We start from the raw sequence: 22,440 nt of genomic DNA, 5'->3' as shown, positions 1-22,440 counted from the left end.
TTAAAACTGGTCTGATGGAGAAGACGATAGCAACAGTGAACTGGCCTGTTGTGGATGGATAATTGGTAGTAGTGGTTACCACACTACTTATGCTGGAAATATACTTGCATTAAACTACGCGTTCGCATACGCACCCCTACACATCCCTACGCTTCATGGCTGCCTTGCATATCCTGCGTCCATTCGGAGCGATGGTTGTGCGCGTCCTCAGAAATTAACGCGACGCATACTTGAAAGCAAACGCATGCAAGTATATCTCCAGCCTTAGAATGATTATTTCCAAATCCACACAAATTTCAAAGACAAAAGATAGTCTGTAAAAAACCATAATCAACTATTTAGAAAATCTGGCCCTTTGTCATGGGTGAGACTGTGTGTGTGTGTCGTCCTTGCACACTTGGCAACTTTCCCGATTTTCTCTGGAGACTCCTGGTTTCATCGCCCTCTCCCAATCACAATTCTCCCATATTTCTCCCGATTTGTGACAAATTTTCACACCTTTTTTTCCTTTTCATTATCACAGTCTATCCTCATCTTCCTCAGTGAGTGAAAGACGGGCAGACAAAAGTGTGCTAACTAGTACTAAAAGGGTACTAAGAATTTGAAAGAAATGCTCAAAATTCAGATGCCCTAGAGACTAGAATTCCTGTTACTTACAGAAAGTTTTAAAGGAAAGGTGCAATTTTTTTTGTAAGCGCAGCCTAAATAACAAAACCTTAAAAAAAAACATCAATGAAATATTCATTTTCTGTATTCTGTGTCAAAATTGAAATTGGACTAGGCTAAATGTTGTGGTCCCATTGTTTTTTCCAGCTAAAATGTGCCAGTTATAGGTCAAACATGTTTCAATCAAAAAAGTTTACTTATTATTTTATTATTTTTCTTCTTGAAAGTCACCAGAATGCAGGAAACAAAGTCTCTGAAAGTCAAATGTTTTCCACACATCCCACTTTGGTTTTGAAAGTTTCCCTATTTTTTAGGTCTCAAGGTTGGCAAGTGTACGCCCGTGCCGTTCAGTTCAAAGCTACACAACAACAGACCAACAATACCATACAGCAGGTCTTCAGAATGGCATGATAGCCTATTTCCAGGACACAGACAATTCACCAAATCGCTCTGTCCAATAATTAGCACTGACAGGTGAAAACAGCCACAAATGCCACGGGACTTCACAATGAAACGGACAATTGCACAAACGCACAACTGTGGATCCCAGGCTCACACACAAACACAAACACAGACGTGAATGCACACAACAGCAGCAACAGAGGATCCATCAGCACGGCTAACACCACATTAAGACCATAAAGCAGCGATACATCTCCTGCTCCACGTACACCGCCCGTACCCTGCTGCTTCTGCACTGATACCCCTGATCCCCCTGCGCTTTGACAAGGCGTAATAAAGCCTGTATGAAGCGCCGCATTGTGTGGGGAGAACACAATGTTGCATGCTGAGTGCTGTGAGAAGGGCGTACACCCGTGGGTCCCACGGCGCAGCAGCACACCAGGGCCTATAGCAGGGAGTGCTGAGCATGCTAATGAGGTCATTATGTTATGCCTCTCCTCTCGCTCCTGCTCCCCTTTTACAGTGTGGGCTCTGGCTGTCAGTGGAGGCAGGGTACCCTGGTAATGCAGCCAACCACAGATGTCACATATGGCACAATGAGAAGACACATGAGCGTCTCAGAGAAAGACAGGGGTGACGCTCCATTTTTCAGCTAGCATCAAAAGCAGGAGCACGCCATCGGTGATTTGCATAAGGTGAGCTTAAAGAAAAGTAAAGGGGAGGGTGACAACAGGGCTAATTGTTCCTGCTGTGTATTCAATCAGCAAATACACACGATTGTGTTTCCTTTTTTGACGCAAGCGCTATTATTTACAACCGAGGGGGAGGGGTTAGGTATCAAGCACATGCAAATGCAATTACAAGATATTTGCATAGCCGTTAACAATTAGAGGGCAGATGGCAAACAGCGGGCATTAAAAAGCGTCCGAGCGCCATCTTGGCTGAGGGAGACAGCTGGCAGACAGGAATCGGCCATTTTGTAAGCATGGGTCGCTGCCAGGCTGAGGCGTAGAGAGGCGCCAGTCTCTCTCTGTGTGCCAGGAGATTGGCAGGCGAGGGGGAGTTGCGCTTTAATACCCTCCCTGGTACAGGCAACAACAACGAACTCCTCCAACACTTGGTGACAGTATGATCACAGCCCAGGGCTCCTGTTGAGAGCTGACGGAGGAGATCAACTACAACATAACGTGTCTGTGTTCACTTTAGAAACACACCCGCACCTCTGAGCAGAGATCTTATCATAACGCTGTTACCAGGAGGGGAAATATTTGGTATTTCTGTTATTCTCCTTGCTTAGTGCAACATATATCTCTCAAGAATCACATAATTGGTTTTATTTAGCACAATGGAAAGCAATTAAATGAGGATACTGTACTCACCAAGAGGTATGAATCCTGTTTTCGTGCTTGGAAAACTGTCCATCTGTCCTGTAACGTCCTTCCAAGTCCACATAATATGTGCAGTACAGTATGTTTTGTGGCATGACCTCTCAAAGTCGGATGTTTCTCTGAGAGGTTTTTCTTTAGTCATCATCAATTTGCTAAAACATCTGAAGAGCAAGTCTCTTTCATTCTTGTGTAAACGTGGAGGAGAAAGAAAAACATCAGAAGAAAAACCAAGTGGTATCAGACAGGACAGGGGAGTGGGGAGGGGGGGTCCACTGAGCAGGTACAACTACTGTCTTTTTCATCTCTCATTCAATTAGCAGCCATTCACTTGTGCTGCTGCCATGGGATCCCTGCTGCACAGCAGTAAGTGGACTTCAGGTGCTATTTCCACACACATAGAGAGAGGAGAGGTATGAAAGCCCGGGCCCGCCTTCCTCTCTTCCACCTTATAGATCAATACTGCACTGCCATATCCTCTGATGGGAGCCGCTGTAGCGAGAGTAAGAAAATCTAAAGCGAAAAGACAGGTTGTGTCTGATACAGAGGATGAGAGAAAAAGTTCAAATTGTCCTTTCATCCTGGCTCATGAGATCTTAGGAATATTGTGCAGTACGTGCTTGGAAGTGGGACTGAGAAGAAACATCCTCCGATGGATCCTCACTCAAACAGTTAAGGTGGAATGAGTAATAAGAGGGAGGGAGCTGGAAGAAAAGAGACCTTCGACGTCCTGTCTTATTCTTCTTCCGCTTCCCTCCCTCCCTCGCTGTCTCCGTGTCTCTCTGACAAAGTTTTATCAAGTGGTGTTGGACGCAGCAGAAGCCCCTGCGGCTGAACCACACACAAAGACTCTTCCCTCTCCCTTTTTCTCTCTGTTTTACACACACACACATGTGCACCTACTGACACACACACTGCGTGTGGGGCGGTTGCAGGGTTAGGGCCCTGGCCCTGGCTGGTGCTGGGACTGTTGGAGAAAGATAGAAAGAGAGATGGAGAGAGGAGCTGGGAGCAGTGGTGGTGGTTGGTCCCTGGGCTCCGAGGCCTGCAGGCAGTGCTGGGCAACCTCTGCTAGCCTCTCTCCTCTGTATTGATTTCTGCTGCTCCGCGCTGCTCCGCTCTGCCGCGGAGGCTCCTAGCCGGCGGGGATGAGAGCTCGGCTCACCCGCCTCACCTGCCTCTCTCCTGGCTTGGCTGGCCTAGCCTGCCCACTCTGCCGCAGCTTTGGCTGGCCCCTGCCGGCTCCCCGGGACCCCTGTACACAGAACCGGGGCCACAGGAGGAAGGCAGCCAGAGAGCCCATGGCAATCCACAGCTGTGTTCACCTGCTCTGGGTTCACCCGCTTCGAACCACCTCCTCGAACTGCTTCTATCCTTCTCTCCTTCCATCCTTCCACCCACTCTGCTTCTCTTTTTCCTCCTCCTCCACTGCCTCCTCCTCCTCCTCCTCTTCTTCCTGCCGTACACAAACAACCAGAGACAGAGACGGAGAAAAAACAAGTTAATCTTAACTTTCAGCATTTTACCCACTCTGAATGTCAATCCTGGTCTTTGATCAGCGAGGAGTCAGGGGTGAGAATTCTGGCATCCTCTCCCAGCCGGTAATGTGAACCTGCTAACCTTGGAGAGCAGAAACTGCTGGGATTGGAGGCCTGAGAGTTAAGTGTGTCAGGCAGAGAGATGCTGTCTGCCAAAGGTACTCTCAGCTATTAGATTCTGATGTGCTGCAGATAGCAAAATATAGCGAGAGTGGGCCCATTATAAAAATCACCACTGCGTCAATAGAATACATTAGAAATATTTACAGGAAAGTTTCTCTTCAACAAGCACCCTCTCCTGCTCTCCCTTAGCTGCCTGAGCCCACCGAGTTTTATATTTATTTGCCCTTAAAGGAACAGTTCATGCCAAAATCAAAAATACATCAAAAATACATATTTTTCCTCTGGCCTGTAGTGCTATTTATCCATCTAGATTGTTTTGGTGTGAGTTTCAGAGGTTTGGAGATATCAGCCATTGAGATGTCTGCTTTCTCTCAAATATAATGGAGCTAGATGGCACGCACAATGGTTTGCGGTGCTCAAAGCTAAAAAATAATACATTTGAAAAATGGAACACCAGTGTCTCATTCCAGAAATCATGACCCGCTTGCTCGAAATAATACACAGACCTTACTATTAAGCACTTTCTTGTAGGGAATACTTTCTGTCTAGCACAAGAAAAGTAGTTCTGGTACAATCTACTGTAGTTCTCGAAGGTTCTATTGTTGAAAGAAAATCATTCCGTTAGAATCGACCATAGAAAGAATGTCTCTTTCCAGGAATCATGACCCAGTTAATCAAAATAATGCACAGACCTTATTGAAAGCAGTTTCATGTAGGTACTATTTTCTTTCTGATAGAAGGAAAGTAGTTCTGGAAAGAGACACTGCTTTTCAATTTTTTAAATGTATTTTTTTTGGTGCCATCCAGTTCCATTATATTGAAGAGAAGGCAGACGCCTCTGCAGCTGATATCTCCAAAACTCAGCAACTCACACCAAAACAATCTAGATGGATAAACAGAAAAAAAAATGCATTTTTGATTTTGGTGGGGGGGCTGTTCTAAATAACTTTTAAAACCGACTGGATATTTCTACTACACTTCCCCCACCCTTCTCTGTTTGCGCCATAGTTTGTGTGAAGGAATGGAAATGTTTTGGCCAGACCAGTGGCGCTCTATAGAAACTTTGTCAAAGAAAACATCTCAGCTTTTGTATCATCCAGAATTATTCAAATGGGTTCAGCAGCCCTCTTCTTATGATAATAGCAGTTGGGGGGACATTTCTTTGAGGATTCATGGTCCCATTGTGCTCCTCAACAGAGAAAGAGCCATGGCCAAATTCAACCCCCACCACCCCACATTGCACAGCGCTGCACCGCATCAACCACACGATCTCCAAAATATCCTCAGCCACCGCAGAGCTGTGACAGCCTGTCTGTCCACCTCTCTCCACCCCTCCGCAGGCCTGAAAAAGAGACTAAAACCCACGGGCCGACTGCCAGGGGAATAGAGAAATAAAGTGCGGAGGTTTTAGAGTTGGTGGGCCGGCAAGGCTTTGGAAGTTCGAGCTGTCTGTTAAGGAGGGTGCAAGAGTGGCGTGGGGGGTTACACTGTTGGGACAAGAGAGGCAAGTTTGGGCAAGGCGGGTGGGGGGGAGTTGAGTTAGGGGGACATGGATGGGGACCGGGGGTGCGGTGCATGTCTCAGACACAATAATACTATTCATTGGGCTCAGACATGGGTGTTAACTCCCCTCTGACAGAGCACAATGGGACTCGGCGGCATTCAGGCAGCCTTGGTGATATTGTTAGTTCAGGGCTGCATTCTCCCTGCCGCAGGATAGAGCGCCTGCATTGTACCCGTCCAGCAGGATGGATGGAGGGAGGTTTGAGAGGTGAAAGGCAAAGAAAGAGAGAACAGTACGTTTGTCTATCTGTCAGTGCTGAAGGAGCGAGGGGCAGAGGGAACAGGGGGCGGAGAAGGTGGGGAGGGGCAGCGGCGGTGGAGGTGGTGGCGGCGGCGTTGGGGGTGTTTTGCCCCATGGCATTGGACTTGTTTGTTTCAGGGGAGAAAAATAAAAGGAAAAACTGAGACTAAAAGAGACTGTGCAATAAATATTACTCAAGCAGCTGAGTGCAGGGCTAAAGAGGCATTAAAGGAGGTGGGGACACAGACGGAGCGAGGAAGGCATGGTGGCATTTTTATGGGAGAAAACGCAGCGGGTTTGTGTGCTGCTTTAGAGTTTAGACGCATTTTGTTCGTACGCCTCAAAAGAGGGAGATGCAGAGAAGAGTGGAGGAAGGGGAATGACAGAAAATGAGAACTGTGGCGGGTGCTGCTGTTTGTGGCTCGGATGAGGTGACATCCAACTACCACGAGACCTACTTTTCCAGAGGAGAGGAGAAGAGAGGGAAAGAGAGGAGAGGCGATACACTATATAATTCGAAGGGAGAAGAAACTGAGACAGCTGAAGCAGCACAGTAGGCATCGGGGATTCATGCAGGGTGTTACTTAGTCGGGTCTTCATCCAAATCTTGACTGAATTTCCAGGAAATCAGCTAAATTAAATGTAAATCAATGCATGTTACCACTACTGCTATGCGAACATTAATTGTTGGTTGAAACAGTTGGTGGACCTAAATATTACATGTTCTAATGTGAGAAATGCTGAAGTCTCTCATCAGTCCACACAGATCTGATATTTTTGGAAATTTCTGTTGTTTTATAATATTTAGACATTTTTCAAATGTCAAATTCACTTGCAGAGATCGTCTTTAAAAAAAAAAATACACGGCTGAAAATTCACACTTTCATATACTGAAAAATACCTGAGAAGAAACAGATGACTGTGTATTTCTAGCTCAAATATGAAAAAATGTAGAGCTGCAACTATAAGTTGATTAATTGATCAGTCATTCAGAACATTATCTATATTGATAATCATTTAAGTTCTGGGTCTTCAACAGGAGGTCCATGACCCTTAGGGAGTCTTCAAAGTTACTGCAGGGGGGCCACCAAATATTTATTTCTTTTTACCTCAAAAATTATTAATGCACATTAATGAGAATAAAAAAAAATCCTTAACATTTAATAGATTAAAAGGTACCCATGATTCCTTGCTCTTGTGAGCCACATGAATCGTTTTGTACCTTCACGAGCAAGAGACTCTGACATACCCTCCACCTCAAAAAACACCACTGAAAACACAGAGGGTGAGGCTAATGCAGCTAAAATTAGCTATGTCACAAATGCTGCTGACTTAGCAACTACAAGTAAGCGCAAATGAGAGATGACCTGAATATATGTAGTACCCTGTCCCTGCTCCGCTAAGGGGTCCATGGTCTTTGAAGACAGTTGGATCAAGTCATTTTTTGAGCAAAATGCTCAAATTTGCTGCTTGTCCTTGTCTTAACATCTTAATAAATGAAATATATAAATATATTAATCACCATGGGTTCAATGAAATTATGATGGGCGTTCCTAAATGTTTTCTGATGTCACATGGACAAACTGATTATGCTAAGGATGAAAGCATTCTCAGCTTTGTTACAGAGGTGCATCTTCCTCATTAAAATGAACTTGATGATGATAACACTTGGACAACTCACATATACAAAGTAAAAGGCAGCACCATGCAGCCATATGGGCTCGACAACGTCTCATCAAATTCTTTTGGAGGCTGCTGTCACTGAACGTCTGCCTCCCACTGAGCACTTCAAAGATTTTTTTATGAAGGTATTGTAAAGAACAGCAGATCTATAGAAGGAGGAAAGGACAGAGATATAAAAGGATGCTGTATGCATGGCTTCACACACATCTCATCACCAGACATGATGACACGCAACCCACATTTGCACACACACAGTATCAGTGCTCCTTCTGCACAGAACAACCTGCTTTCATGAACAGTACTTTGTTTGTTTCCCCTCTGGTAAACTCTGACCAACCGTTCCCATAGCAACCTTACCTACTCGTTCCTTGTGTAAACGTGTGTGTGTGTGTGTGTGTGTGTGTGTGTGTGTGTGTGTGTGTGTGTGTGTGTGTGTGTGTCTGTGTGTGAAAGACAAAAAGAGGGAGAGAGAGGTATGTGGGGTTGTATAGTGGTTTAGAGTCTGACTTCCTGATCTTAATACAACAGATGTGTGTGTGTGTGTGTGTGTGTGTGTTTATGAGTGTGTGTGAGAAGAGAGTGATGGGTTCAACACTAAGGTTTTTTTGGGGGGGGGGGGTTCACTTTTTGAAGTCTACTTGTCTGAAGCAAATATTTTTATTTATTAGTAGTAATCAAACAACAAAGACTAATTATTATGTTTAATTCAGGGCTGCACCATATGTCAGAAAATAGAGAAACATGTCCATCCGTCCATCAGTTTCTCAATGTCCAAGATAATTCCTTGTTTTGTCAGTCCAAAATCCAAAGATATTCAGTTTAATGTAATGAGGAGGAGGAAATCGCCTGAGACAGCCTTTTCTGAATATAGTTTCATAGTTTAATTCTACTTTTCCACTTGACCCGTCTGGCCTAGTTGCATGGAAGCAGGCAGACATTGTGTCACATGCAATAAGTAAAATAATTCCAAATAAACCCAGGCAGAATGGATGATGATACACCTGAACTCATGAAATTGTGCTGCAAGCTCTGATTGATCTCCAGTTCGGTGTGACAGTGGGCAGGAGGTTCCTCTACATTTTTAAAAATCAGAATGTGGATACTTTGATGCATTGAGAAGATGTACCACAAACACAGAAGTACAATAAGCAGAAATATCAAATGTGAAGATCTATGTTGAACGTATTCATTTACTTTCAGGCAGCGTTGGCTGAGATAGACCCAGAAACATCAAACAGGGTTTGGTATAAAGGGCTGATTCCAGCAATATATGATACGTAACTGTAGCAAATGTATGGCCTGTGGTCTACATTACGTGATCCAAGCAAAATGAAATGGACATAATGGCATATCTGCAATAAATTTACAGACTAAAAAATATACTTAAATCAGGGAGAAATTCTAATAGACCACTAAGTTTTGTATAAAGTTTAATTTAACGGGTAAATAAACGCTCTGGATGCAAAAGTAATCCATGTTTTGCAGCATGTCACTCATCCACATATTGTGTAGTGTTGCAAAGAAGAATCAAGGGATCCTGTTATTCTACACTGCAATTCTAAATCAACTTGGCATGACGTCTAAAAGCAACTATTCCTGGTCATCTGCATTCCCTCTCAGCAGTATGAAGTCAAACTTCCCTCCTCTCAGAAAAAGAAAGAGGCAGCGGTGTGATGCTGGGTTGTCAGGCAGGCAGGGGCAGGCCAGGGCACGGCTCTCGTCAGGGGGCTAATGCCCTTCAGGGGTGGCTGAGGTAGTGAGGGTACTGCCCTTTGTCCCCAGTGGAGGGATTACACTGGTCAACCAGCACAGACAATGTACCCCCCTCCTGAGATGGGAGGACCAACCTGCTCTCTACCAATGATAGGGGCAGTCAACTGATCACTAACTTCATTAAGGACGGAGGAAAGTAGGAGAGGAGGAGGGTGGAAGAAGGGTGATGCAGGAGACGGAGAAGAGGCAGAGGCAGGGGTGATAAAAGCCGGGATAAAGAAGAGAAAGTGAAAGGAGAAGAAAGCGGTGCAAGGAGCACAGGGACACGCTAAAATAAGAAGAGGCATGGAGTTAAAAAGAGAGCAATGGGAAGCAGCGGAGGGGTGAAGAGAAGGCTTCTCTAGCACAGGATTAGGGGGAGGAAGATGAAAGGATCAGGTCTAACAGAGGCCAGGAGAGATGGCCAGAGGAGGGAGACCAGCGACTTAAACTCCAAGCAAGGAAATCAAGTAGAAGAGAGAGAAAGAAGAGAGGGAGAGAGCTCAGGTGGCCATGACCTCGAGGAACCGCGAGGAAGAGGCATTTTTTTTATAACAGGTGCACAATGTGAAAACTACCTCTCTGTTCCCTATAGAGTGTTTCCACAGCATGTCATCAATCTGGAAGCCAGCCATGTTGGAGATGGTGAATGTAAACAACACAGCCATACTTGGACTGTTCTTGATTATTTACCATCAGTTCAATAACTTTGATGGTAGCAATTGTCACTCAAAATGGTAAGTTTTGCTCAACCAAATATAAACTAGTGAGAATCACTAGTTTCTCATCAGTTTTCCTGAAAAAAAAAAGTTGAATCCCCAAAGTCTTAGAGAGTCGAATTTCCAAAATGTAAAGATCAGCTGATCACCTACCTTGCACAATACACATCATTGATAAGCCAATATCGTGTTTTTCGTACTATCCACACACTATCACACCTTTGTAACATTTATTGTCTTCAGCTGCGTGTGGGCTTGAGGTGGGTCACCAAGTCAGGATTGGAAATAGAAGGCAAAATTATTGGATCGTCAGTCCAAGACGAAGGAGCCAGCTTGTTCTTCACCTCCTATTAACCTTGGTTTCTCAAAAAATATTTCACCCTTTTCCTGCTGACAAGGTCCTTCTCTGTAAGTTGCAGCAACTTCCATGTGTTTTCTGGAACTTTTCCATGGTTCTGACTCTGAAGTTGGCTTGAACTGAATATACAGCATGTAATCCTTTCTGTTGTTTACATCCCTGTATGTCCATAACGGTCTCACATTACACCAGTACTGGCTAACCTACACTGGCTACCAATAGAATACAGAATTTATTTTGACTGATTGGATTACAATTGAAATTCTTTTAATCACATATAAAGCACTAAACTGGCTGAATTATTTTGTCCTCTGTACCACGAGAACACCGAGGTCTACTGAACAAATCCTTCTGGCTATTCCAAAATCAAGGTTCAAAACCAACGGTGACTGACCTTTTGCAGTCGTGGCTCCCACCCCTTGATTGTTGTTTTGTTATTTTTAGTATAATTTCGTGAGTACTTTATTCTGTAATGTGTTTGCCCTATGCACAGTTTTTATTCTTTATTTCTGTTGTTGTTTCATTGTTTTTATTACTTTTCCTGCAACATTTGAATTGCACAGCTCCTTGTAACTGTGATTTTAAACACCGCTTCATACTGTAAATAAAGTTTACGTACTACCACTTACTCCATAATGGCCGCACATCCAGGTTACTGACCGAACTGTGATGTCAGTACAAACACTATTTATGCCACCACACACACACCCATTCTAATCCAATGGCATCTACAGTTACAGATTTTATTAGAGAGGACTTTAATAGAGGATATTTAGGGGACAGTTAGCGGGCCTTGGTAGCATAGCCCAGGCCCGCTGCAGACAGATATGGCTCTGCAATACTTAACAACAGGGATTTGGCAGCACTGTTGATTGAACATGCCAAATCCCATTTGTCGGAGGGCTGTGCGCGTTTGTATCGACACTCTGTAACCTTGTGGCTCTGTAAAAAGGAGACCACAGTGTGCGCGCGAGTGTGTGCATGTGTGTGTGTGTGTGTTTTTTCCCAGCAGGTTGGTGGGTGGCATGGTCCAGCTGGTCTAAAGTCGCCTCCATCTATACTCCTCTCATCCTTCCATCTTTACATCGGCGTCCACCTCGATTCCCTCTCTCCGCAAAAAAGGGTGACAAGAGGGAGATAGAGAGGCTTTCTCAACACTCCTTTTCTTGCTTTCCCTCCCATCCTCCCCCCTCCCTCCCTCCGTTCCTTCCATCCCCTATGGTAGAGCTGCCAGACAGGAGTGCTCAGCAGCTCTCCGAACGTTATTGATCCTGAGAGCAAGCCGGCCAGGGAGTTGGTGTCTCTCCCTCTCTCTATCTCTCCTCCCTCCATCACCCCCACCACAGCCCGCAACTTTTTCCTCTCTCTCTCTCCCTCCCTCCCTCCTTCTCTCCCTCCCCGCCTCTACTTCATTTATCAAGGTTAAAGAACTCTTATAAAAAAGGGAAGAGGGGGTCGCCTGGATGTTATCTGACTTCATGAAAGAAATCCCCTCAGGCCACTCCACTAGAGGAGGATGCTCTCTGCCAGACCCAACTCTACACACACACACACTCACACACAACGCACAGTGGCACCAAGCAGCGGCCCACTCATCGTCAGTCAGAAATAGAAAGTAGCATGTCCAGTTTGGTGCACAGCAACAGGACAATCTAAAATAGAAATGAAGAGGATGGATGAATGGACACGGAAAGAGGAAATTAGAAAATTAGTCACTGTTTGTTACACAACAAGGTCAAACATGAGCTTTATAGTACCTTTTTATTAGAAGGCAGAATTTATAAAAGGGTTTATACACTGTAACTGTTGCTTTTGCTGTTTAATAAAGGTTGTGTTAATGCTTTATAGATTTTTTTTACAAGCCATTAATAAGTACAACTTTTGGGTTAATGGGTGCAATGCAGTCCTTTTCCAGAAAGTAAGTGGTCACTTTGCTAGAGCTGCAGTTACTTAAAGTACGTTATGATACACCAGCCAGAGAGCTTTTACACAACCTGGCAACACAAACCAGGGCTCATGGGAGATGAAATCTTCACTTTTGAACAACAACCACTGCTAATGATCTGTCATGACTCAGGCAGGAATCACGTTCATGGAAGAGGTAATAATAAAATTTTATTTGTTACCTTTAGGCACGTTCTCCAACTTCCTTCATCACTCTCTGTATTGGACATATCCTGTGTTTACCCAGAAACAACTAGCAACTAACTAGCTACAGTCTGTGGGAAACACACCTTACTTTGAATACAATACGGATTGAGAGTGTAAGTACACAGCTTAACAAAATATATAACACACGTCTAGCTTTTTTAGACATTTTAACACCAAAATGCTACATATTATAGCCTTAGGTATGCTTGCTAAAACACTAATAAAATGTGAATATTTTTTTGTTTTTCTTTGTTGTTTATGATAATAAACAGATTACTCACTCCCTAGCAAGCTTTCAAATATGGTAGATATGCAGTTAGCTAACAATGATAACAGTGGCAGATTTATCACTCAAAATTCTTATTCAGCTTTGAAACTGTGGGTCCTTATTTCACACAGAGGTAGACAAAAGCAGGTTTCAAGCTGGCGGCTGACAAGTTTGCCTGCTGAAATAACAGAAATCGCTGTCACTGGTGGAGTTTATTGGCTGTGGCTACCTAGCTAGCTAAATAAGCTAACGTTAGCCCCATGAGCAGGTTACAAACCATACCCTAGCGAGTTTCTAACGTTTCAAGATGATTCATTTTGAAACAAGAGCATTGTAACACAACGTTTAATCCAATATGTACACTTTTGCTCCACTCCACCCTCCAATCTACCGAGTATAGCAGCCCCACACAGATGTTTCAACATGTGGTGAGGCAAACAGATCTTTTTTTTTTCCACAGCAGCCATTCTGATATGAAATAGTAGGGCAAACACAGGTGTTACCAATGATACATTCAGGTCAAACTGAGTCAGGGTGCTGACATTGTGCATTTTGGCTCACTGCTACACTAAATGGAATGGGCCCTTAATTAATTTCATTAATCAAAACTCTGAGATCTCTGATATGGCTGTTGTGAAAAAGGTCTATTGTGATTTGTAATTTTGGGCTATATATTAAAAAAACTGACTTGACTTGGCAGGCCGGCTACAGCCTAGTTCTAGTTGTTAAGCTCTTTGAAGGAGAGGTTTGGTGAACACTATTTTCTCCCTCTGATATAATAGAAAATAATCTACTGATTAATTTATAATGGAAATAATTACAACCACACTTGTAATTTATGAATATGACTTATCTATAAAATGTTAAGTGGTAAATTATTTATTGAAATACATAAGATAACCTCTATAATGGGTACCTTATTTAAAAGTGGTGCCAAAATATTCACAACAAAACTACACATACACCTGGAAAGTTGGTTACCAGAGCTGTAAATTTTAAGCTCCAAAATCCATTCGTAAAAGGAAATACAGTTTCTGCATTTCCAGCCATTAAGAGAGTGTAGCAGCTATTGTCCCTGTTTGTAAAAGGACTGGAAATGGCTCTACATGTGGAGTACATCCTGTCTTCCATTGTTACTGCTTTCACTCTCCCCTATAAAGGCCTGCCCGCACTCCAGGCTACAACAGCCAGGCAAATACACACAGCAGCACATTACAGAGCCATACCTTCCCCTCCCTTTGTGCTCAGTAATTGCCACAATGCATCTTCTCGTCCAGCTAATTAAGTGAGTCTTCCCCATTGTCTCCCAATACTATCACCTCTTCACACAGCCACAGAGAGAGACAGAGGGAGGACTATTAAAGCAAGAGATGGAAAGAGCAAAGGGGTGGAAGAAATACAAAGGCAGGAGTCCAAATAGAGAGAGGATGAATGACAAAGGCGTGTGTCTGTGTCCTGGTAAATGTTTGCCAGTTGAAAAAGGTGCCCGTTGTCTGTGTTTGCCGCTGAGCTGTAAACACCACATTACTGCTGTCAGACGAAGATCTTCATTCTCCATAAAGTCATTTCAGGAATCAGGAAAAAAAAACTCATCTTTTAGATTGACAGCTTTGCATTTCAAACGATAACATGAGGCCGGAACATTTTCATTTTTGTTAGATGCCAATATGGGCATAAAAGTTATGAGTCTTTTGGCTGATGATCATGACACTTACAAAGAAGATGTGCTCATAGAGTGGGTGAATGAACTACAGCGTTATGCTATAGAGCATCTTCAAAAGTCTTAAAGTTCCCCTGCACTCAAAAATGTGTGTTGCTTATTGTTACTTCACTTTGGATGTTCGACCTTCACTGTGCAGACTGATGAATGGTCAGAGTTTGACACCTGAAGGATATTTCACATCCATCTTTTGAAGGGGGAAACTTTTTTCTGTGCTCACCTTAAATCTGAGTTCAACATGCGCACGTATGAGCAAGATTTGTGACACCATAACTAGTTTGGAAGATAATGGGCCTCATACATGAATACTTACTTTGTTCTTAAACAAAGTAGTAAGAAGAATCCTACATGGGATTCATGAAACGTGCACTGACAGCCAAATCTTTTCACATGAGTATGTTACGAAATCATTGTTAATCTTACTTTGAATGTGCGTGCCAGGAAACTTTCAATTAGCATATAGAAAGGCCCCAATAAATCCATATTAAGACAACAGACTCAAGCGCTGTGAGCAAACCACAAAGCAACAGGCCATCTGACAGGTAATATTAAGCTCAGAAAAAAAGAAGAAGAAAAATGAAAAGTAAAGGAAATGGCACTTGAGGACAGACTTTTTTTAAAGAGAAATGGATGGGCACATTGGAGAAGTTTCTCTGTCGGGGGTGCAGCAGTTGCAGCCATGATTATAGTACGAGTCTCGATCACTGGTCCAGTATTTAACTTACAAAAATTTAAAAATTTTAAACTTCCAGTGGGCAGACTCTGATACCACTCCCTAACAAACTTGAGTGGATGGAGGGTGAAAAAATGTCAAGACATAATACGTGCGATGTTGCAGGTGCACCACTTGTGATTGTTCTTTCAGCAAATGAGCGTTAGTTACTTATTCACAACTAGTGTGATTTTATTAAGTCAGCCTTGTTTCTGTATAGTTGGGGGACAGTTTACTTACTTGTAACTCCCGACAGCTCCCTGATTTCCCTTCTAGTCATGTCCTTTGTGGGCTTGTACTTAGTCTGTCATCATTCATGTTGACTGCTGCCTGGAGAAGAAACAGAAACAACAGGATGTCAGGGTTGATTGTGACCAAAGAAAAGAGGTTGGGTGTGAAACAAGAAATTTTTTCAACATGTTGCTTAGATGGTCAGTGATGAAAAGGAGCAGGTTCTGCTTCTTTTTTCATTGAGGGAGAAGAAGTAGATATAATTAAGAGTTTTTAATTGATTGATTAACTTTTTTATGAAAAACCATATCATTACCATATCATATTTTGCATGCACTAAGAGAATATTAAAGTATGTCAGATGCCACCTATGTCTGGAGCAAACATTACTGATTGTTTCCTTTATGTTGATTGAGTTTCCCAAATTGAAGAAAAAGGTCTACATCTAGCCTTACTAGACTCGCCCTTACAACACAACCACGAAAAACAAGAACTACTGCAGCTAGGTTTTCACAACTGATCGAAATATTACCAAAACTGCAACATGGCCAAGTGCAATATCCAAATTGCAGAAGCTGCAATCTTTTTGAAAAAGGTAAAATGTCTAACAAAACAGCATTATAATGAAGTACTGTAGTGCTGCAGAGAAGCCCTGGCCTACAAATCTTGTTCTCCAGGTGTAAGAAAACAAGTTTGTTTGGTACAGACTCTAACAAATGTCACATCATCATGATTTAAATGCTTTTTTCAGTGAAAATGAAAATTGTGATGCAAAAATGATCACTCCTACTAATCATGAATCATATCACAATGGCAGTATCTGTCAAAATAATTGCAATGTTATTTTTTACCATATAGTGCAGCCCTATTTGCAGCACAGTTTCAGTATAAATCACAATACAAATCAGAACAAGATTCATTCTTATGAAACGCTTACAGGAAGTGAATCTGGAACAGGTCCAGGACTGAACCTGGGTGTTTGAACTAAAATTGCCCTCGCCTCCCACATCTCAAAAAGGAAAAGGAAATATTAATAATTTCACTTTGGAGACTGAAGTGTTGCTCTATCTAAGATGTGAATTCATTCAAGGAGAGCACTGAATTCCACTCTTAAGTGTAATATTCTGGATATTTCCTATGATCACACCATGCATTACACTGTCTGCTGCAATAGTTGGGCTATATCAGCTTCAAACTGACATGACTTCACTAAATCTGTGCACAATCGTGGACGTACTAGATGGAATCCATAATGAACAAACAGAGAAAAGTGAAAACAGGTGCTTTTGTTTCCCCTTCTTCTTTATATCTTTGCTGTTCAGGCCTTTTGTGCAGCTGACCAAGGAGTCTGAACGACTGAATTATTGGAGGACAGAGACCAACAGACTCATCTAAATTCCACTTCTCTTTAGAGTTGCTAGGGGAACCTCCTCCCTACCAAAAAAAAAAAAAAAACTCAGACACACACACAGACACAGACACACTCGCTCCATGCTCAAGTCCACTCGCTGACCTCTCAGGCCAGACACTCTCTCGCCAACACCCCCAAACTCTCCCCCTTGAAAAAAAATCCCCTCCCAACCCCTCAACCCCTCCTTGAACCTCCAGCACCCCCACCTCCCCTTCCCTCCCCATCCCGAACGCCTTTCCTTCCCACACTCAAGTTCCTGTCAGGGCCCTGACAGACAGGCAGACAGACAAGTAGGGTGACATCATGGTGCAGAGAGGGAGAAGGAGGAAGGGGGCTGCCTGCCTGCCTGCCTGCCTGCCCCCCAGCACCCACACAATACAGCAGGGCATCTGGCACTGGGCTGAGGGGGGGTCTGTCAGGACAAAGCGTTTACATCCCCCTCCCTGGAATATGATTATAGTTTGTAAATGGCGGCTGAGACGTAAACGTGTGAGAAGAAAAGAGGCTGAGATGTGGTGGTGGCGGCGGCAGAAGGGTGGGTGGATGACACAGTTACGGGTGTATACAGTGAAGACACCCACAGATATATTAGTCCAAACATATGAAGAGGACTTGGGGTATTCATGAATGTATTAAAGGGAACATTCACGCAAAAATCAAAAGCACATATTTTCCGTCTTGGTGCACACAGATATTGCCACTACACCTGCTGGTTTGAGCGGTTTCCATTCAGTTTGTGGGAACAAATCAACAAAAACAGCATAAAGAAAATATGAAGACTCAGGCATTTTCTAAATTTTTGCACTGGATCCTGGTACATATTTTTCATTAAAGGGACAGTTCACCCCCAAATTTTTCGATAATAATACATACATAAAATACATAAAATATTGGCTCTAGAAAATGTAACCTGATTGTGTTCAAAGCACCAAAAAAATACATTTGAAAAGATCAACACCAGTGTCTAATTCCAGATATCATGACCCAGTTACTCAAGATAATCCACACACCTTGTTGTGAGCAGTTTCATGTAGGAACTACTTTATTTCCACTTAGTACACTTTGTTTGTACAAGAAAGAAAGTATTTCCTACATGAAACTGCTCATGGCAAGATATGTGGAATATCTTGTAACTGGGTTATGAGAAAGTAGGACTGGTAGAGTCTACCGTAGAAAGTAGCTCCTCCATGAAACTACTCACAACAAGGTCTGTGGATTGTCTTGAGTAACCAGGTTGTGATTTCTGAAATTAGACATTTGTCTTTTTTTTGGCACTTTTAGCACCACAAGCCAAGTAGTGTCTAGTTACGTTATATTCAAGAGAGGACATTCATCTCCAGGGCCAGAATCTCTCAAAACTCAACAATCTACATAGATAAATATCACTACAGGGCAGAGGAAAAATATGCATTTTTTTTATTTTAAGGTGAACTGTCACATGTACCAGGATCTAGTGTAAGAAATTTAGAAAAGAGACCAAATCTCTATTTTTCATGCCATTTTTGTTTAAATTTGAAAATCTGAATTGAAATTGCCCACACTAGCAGGTGTAGTGGTGGAATCTGTGTGTGTTTGTGTGTGTGTGTTTGGGCATGTCACTTGCAGCTTGTTAATTTGCAGGATCCGAGACGAAACAATGGTGCCAACGGGATAGAAATCAGTGTCATAATACTCCCCTCTCTCTCTGCAGCGGCCCCCACCTCTGTCTCCGTCTGAGAGGCTGTCTACTCGCTGTGTGCACACAAGTGTGTGTCTGTCTGTGTGCATACATAAAATAAATGAGCTGTGTGTATGCATTGTGCGAGTCCACAGGCCCAGTGTATATATTAGAAATGTGACTTGACCCTGGCAGGCTGAAGCAGGGTTTCTGCGTCGTACTGGGCGTGGGAAAAAGGGGAGACCTCTTTTCACAGCTGCTCCGGCCGTTGCATTGAACCAATGGAGGGCCCCCACCACCCCCAACCTGCCTCCGCCACTAATGCCCCCCTCCCACCATCTCTCCCTCGTCTTTCCCATTCACTCCACTGCCTGCTGCCTTTCAGCGGACCCCCGTCCCTCCCTCCCTGCGCTCTGTTCTTCACCCTGCTGCACCCCACCATCGCAGCCACCACCAGCCTTTAATACAGCCACCTCGCCATTCAGCCAGCACGCATTGAGATGCCAGAGGCCTCTGAGCTTTAAGGAGGGAAAGAAAAACAACACAGCTAACTGACTAATGAAAGAAAGCAACTAATACCAATGCAAAAAATAACCAACTTACAATAAAACTATCCTCATAAATTATTTATAGATGGTCTATAATTAGGTTATTAATTAGGTTGCACACACTTCATAAATCATAAGCTGTTATAACACATTACATAATTGGGATCTGTTGCTTGCTAAAAAGTGAGCCCATATTTATATGTACTGTTAAGGCAGCAATATATAACAATTGTGCCTCCTAAAATAAGTACTGCTGTCCAAATAGCCAGCTAGAATCACTGATGGTATATTTCATAAACAATCTATGGTTGAAGAGAGTTGCTTCCCCTTGCCTCCTCCTCCCCAGACTCAAGGAGGCTCAGACAGGCTGCAGGAACACTGCAGGAGTGCAAGACGAGCTCAACATGTAATTTGACAACAAGTGATGATGAGTCCTCCATTGCAAGTTGATCAGCTGTTTATAACCGTCCACTGTCTGTCAATGTAAAGCTAAACCTGTCACCCTGAAAGCAAAAGCCTACACAGTGACCGTCTTCTCACTTCCTGCCAGAATCCACTGACATTTTGCTCAATTTAACTGTTGCAAAAAATGAGTGTTTGTGTATTTATTGTATCTTTATTGTATACTTTATACAGTATCAGTCAGATCCTACTGTAAGTTTCAGATCTCATGGCTTACTTAGCTCACTTTGTCTTCTCCATCAGTCACCATTTATACCTGTCAGTACTTACTGATAGGAAAATGTTTCATTTGGCGTCAAATAATATATCAGATTACCAGATTCATACACAAAGGCTATATTGTTTACCTTTTTCAGCATGCACTGTTTTACATTTTACAATAAAGCTCCACTTTCGCCTGTTATAAATATTAGTAACTCATTAGCTTTGACAAATCCTACAGATTCTACCTTTAATTAGTAGTACGCAGCAACTGGATCTTGCTAAATAGTGATTCCCGCATCAGTGTATGAAAACTGTATTAAAGCTTGTTTATAATTGTTTTAAACAATGATTTATAATCTAAATTATGATCTATTTTACCACCTAGACAGACAGATCTGCTCAAATCTACCGTAACTTACAGAGCCATGACAGGATGAAGCTCTTTAACAAATCACGTCATTAAAACAAATACCAGAGCTGCTTTCAAGAAAACAATGAGATAATAATTAATGCAATTAACTGCATGAACAAACACTAGATGTTTTATGTTGTCTGTAATGTCTAATGATTTGATAATGGACTTTTGCAAGTCATTAATTGTTGCTGAATGTGTATAATGTATACATTTTTGTTTATTTGTGATATCTGTGTTGGACCCCAGGAAGACTAGCTAATGTCATGCTGTTATTTAGTTAATGACAAACTAATAATAATTATTAACCTAATTATAAGCTATTTATATGGGCGGTCTTACCGTAAAGCAGTATCAATATTTGCTTATGTACTCCTGCCTCATTTCTCACACTTCTTTTTTGTTCTTCTATTTTTCTCACACTCTCTTCTCTCTTTCCTTCTCTGAGCCCCTCTGCAGATAGACTTTAATTTATGTTAACATACGCCACCACTCTACACTTGGTGCCTACCCCACCCACACACACCCACACACATTCACCACCTCAGTGTATTCATTTGAAGAGATTTATTTCCTATCAAGCCGCATAATGCAGAGGGTATAATTCAAATCAACTTTTAAGAACAGCCAAGCAGCACAGTTTATGTATACAAATCTAGAGAGCCAAGTAAAATAAATAAAAAAAATTCCCAGGAAACAGTGGGGCGTTAAAAGAAGATTGCCAACTTTAAGACGCCATGGGTGGGCGGTGGGCGTTTGGTTTTGCCATTAAGGATAACCTATTACTGATAAACCGCACAATCAGTGTGTTTAAACACATAATGTGGGCTTCATTTCTTCCAGATACTCTCACTAATCTGACAGTATAACCATGCAAAAGGCAGGCGCAGAGTGGAGTCACAAAACACACACACCCACATGCAATTTTAGAGAAACTTTAAAAGGTCACATAATGTGCAGAATAACTCCAACAGATTCACAGGAGCAGACCTATCGTGCTGTCTAGCAGCTACCCGCTGATACACCAGGCGTGTTGAGGAAATGTTGAGAAGCAGCGAGGGGGCAGCGACGGGGGAGGAAGGAGGGGAGGGGAGGGAGGAGAGGTTGTAGCCAAGAACCTGAAAGGACTCCATCTCCCTTGGCCAACATGCCATGACGGTGTGGAGCAGCAGTCTGAATTGGTTTCTCTGGGGTGGCGGAGCTGGAGAGGTGATGGCAAGATGAGCCCGAATGAGGATGGAAAGTGGGGGTGGGGGCTGTGGGGCTGGGGAGGAGATACGGTACATTGAGGTATGTGTGTTTGTGTGTTTGAGAGAGAGAAGGAGAAAGATGGCAGACTGGATCTGAGGTACTGTAAATGAGCGGATTACTGCTTCCCTCTCTTCAAGTCCTTCCATATACATGAGAGTGCTCGACTGTGGAAACAACACTGCTATGTGTGAAATCACACATCCTTCCTATACGAACAATCGTAACAAATGCACATATTGTAACATGTGTCCTGTAAGCAGGGTTGGGCAGTATTCACAATACGTATTTAAAGGAGAAATCTGTGGTATAGATACTGTAATAAATCATAAAATGACTACCATATGTCATCAGAGATAAAAGAGACATGATAAGTTGAAATACTAGACCAATTAACAAAAAGGGATATTTAATATACTGTCTATAACTCCCTATTTTGAATGCAGTATTATTTTTTGGACGTGCAATTGTTACATATTGGTGCTTTAAAGTAGGTATTTAAAATACAAAACATGAGTAACTGTATTCCATTACAGTTTAAACTGGTGGTATTCTGAATACAGTTACTGTGTAACTGTGCACAGTGAACTTTGTGAAGCACTAATTTGAAGAAGCACCTTGAGGTAACTTTCTGTTATGCTAATAAGTAGGGCTGCAACCAACTACTTTAATTGTAGAAGGTTTGGTCTATAAAATGTATAAGCTAGTCCACCTAACTTTATTTAGTAATGTTAGCGCTCTGTGTCAGTGGTTATCAACCTGGTACACCAAGAGGGTTGCAAAATAACTTCTGGTGGTCACCAGATTCTTGTAAAGAATTTTTTAAAAAAGAAAAAAGTTTGGATTGTGTGACATAAAATAGTAATTTTAACAAACTAGTCAGTCCAGAAAGCATGATGGGAAATGAGGGCTGTATAGTTTTTACATCCTGTACGAGTGATATATTGTTGCTAATGTAGTTTGGTATCTTTCATGTGGTATACAGT

General features: G+C 42.6%; 1 long non-coding RNA gene across 2 annotated transcripts in view; it reads right to left on the bottom strand.

The window, feature by feature from the left end:
* LOC146323772 (uncharacterized) overlaps positions 1–22,440 on the bottom strand; it is a 63,702-nt gene that overhangs the window by 16,581 nt on the left and 24,681 nt on the right. For both annotated transcript variants that reach the window (XR_014771205.1, XR_014771204.1), the window contains exons 3-4: positions 15,522–15,611; positions 2,448–3,909 (exon numbers count right to left, since the gene is read on the bottom strand). This is a non-coding gene — a long non-coding RNA (uncharacterized LOC146323772). The remainder of the gene's footprint in view (positions 1–2,447; positions 3,910–15,521; positions 15,612–22,440) is intronic.

The sequence above is a fragment of the Lutjanus erythropterus genome, chromosome 7 (genome assembly GCF_056507025.1).
Source record: "Lutjanus erythropterus isolate fLutEry1 chromosome 7, fLutEry1.hap2, whole genome shotgun sequence".
Lineage (NCBI taxonomy): Eukaryota > Metazoa > Chordata > Actinopteri > Lutjaniformes > Lutjanidae > Lutjanus > Lutjanus erythropterus.
The sequence above is the reverse complement of the archived record's forward strand: the minus strand, read 5'-3'. Positions and strand labels throughout refer to the sequence as shown.